General features: G+C 44.5%; 1 protein-coding gene across 1 annotated transcript in view; it reads right to left on the bottom strand.

The window, feature by feature from the left end:
- Window positions 1–326, bottom strand: part of LOC104491997 (mitogen-activated protein kinase kinase kinase kinase 4-like) — a 65047-nt gene that overhangs the window by 45011 nt on the left and 19710 nt on the right. The window lies entirely within an intron of this gene.

Below are 326 nucleotides of genomic sequence, written 5' to 3'. Positions count from 1 at the left end.
AAAAGCCACAGGTTGCACTAGGAGGCCGAGGGAAGGCGAGATATGCACATATCAATTCAAAATCTAGTTTAGATAAAGTTTCAGGGCAGCCCCTTTACACACTCACACCTTCTCCCTTGACTGACTCTACTGGTCTTGCAAAACTACCATACTTCCATAATCTGAAACAAATTAGGCTAAACCCACAGAGAAATCCAACCCCCATAACATCAGCAGCAGAGGGGCTCTTCAGAAAGCAATTCTGTACCTGTCGTACAGTTAAGCTGAGGCCTCCAGCACATCCAGGTTCCTTTCGTATTAAAGTGAACAATCAGAAAAAGAGACAG

The sequence above is a fragment of the Buceros rhinoceros genome, unplaced genomic scaffold (genome assembly GCF_000710305.1).
Source record: "Buceros rhinoceros silvestris isolate BGI_N320 unplaced genomic scaffold, ASM71030v1 scaffold5184, whole genome shotgun sequence".
Taxonomy (NCBI): domain Eukaryota; kingdom Metazoa; phylum Chordata; class Aves; order Bucerotiformes; family Bucerotidae; genus Buceros; species Buceros rhinoceros.
Note: the sequence above shows the minus strand (reverse complement) of the source record. Positions and strands in the feature narration are given on the sequence as shown.